The following is an 891-nucleotide window of genomic DNA, read 5'->3' as shown; positions in this document are numbered from 1 at the left end:
CGGGTCCTGTTTTTTGTGAAGATTTATTTGTTCGAATGCGTGGAAGGATGAACGTGTGTGTGTGTGTGTGTGCGCGCGCGCGCGCGCGCGTGTGTGTGTGCGTACGTGCGTGCGTGCGTGTGTCTCTGTGCCTGTGCGTATGTGTGTGCCTGTGTCTCTCTGTGTGTGCGTGTACGTGTGCGTATGTCTGTGTCTGTGTGTGTAGCTTTCAAAGCTACAAGGCAATGCCATCAGCCACCCGCAGACACTGATTTTTAAGCATTGGATGAGAACGTGATGAACTGCGCGTCACAGATCCTGAGAGAGGGTTAAAGTGGTGTGGAGTGAAACAGAGAGGTTGATACGGGGGGAAACCAGGATGGAGGTCCCCATGGAAGGCTGCGATAGTGACTGATGTTTACTGTGAAGTGAGGATGGTCAGGGTGGGAGCGTGCATGAACACGAGAGCCGGAGCAGAACTTGAAGCAGACGGAGATAAAGGAGAATAATCCTCATCGGTTAGTTTAACTCACTCAGTACGGCCAGCCCTCTCTTCTCCTTTACACAGACGCCTCGGATGTCCAGTGGGTGTCTCAATGACCCAACCTTTAGCTTCTGTCGTCAGAATTGTGGTATTCTTTGTCAACATTCACCTCTTCAGTATAAGAGCCTTCCGCTTGCAATATTTTGATGGTGGTAATTGGGGTGAAACGCTGTTAACGTCGTCTCTTTCGCTGTTCGTATGGAGAGAGTTAAACTCCAATGTGGTAGGTTAGAGGAATGAAAAAAAAAAAAAAAGCCGGAGGGAAGCATGCATTTATGGAAAAGCGATTTTGTTCAGTGTTGTGGTTTTACGGCTGAGGAACTATTATTACAACACACACACACACACACACACACACACACACACAT

Source organism: Babylonia areolata, chromosome 5, assembly GCF_041734735.1.
Source record: "Babylonia areolata isolate BAREFJ2019XMU chromosome 5, ASM4173473v1, whole genome shotgun sequence".
NCBI classification, from domain to species: domain Eukaryota; kingdom Metazoa; phylum Mollusca; class Gastropoda; order Neogastropoda; family Buccinidae; genus Babylonia; species Babylonia areolata.
This window is presented reverse-complemented; position numbering follows the sequence as displayed.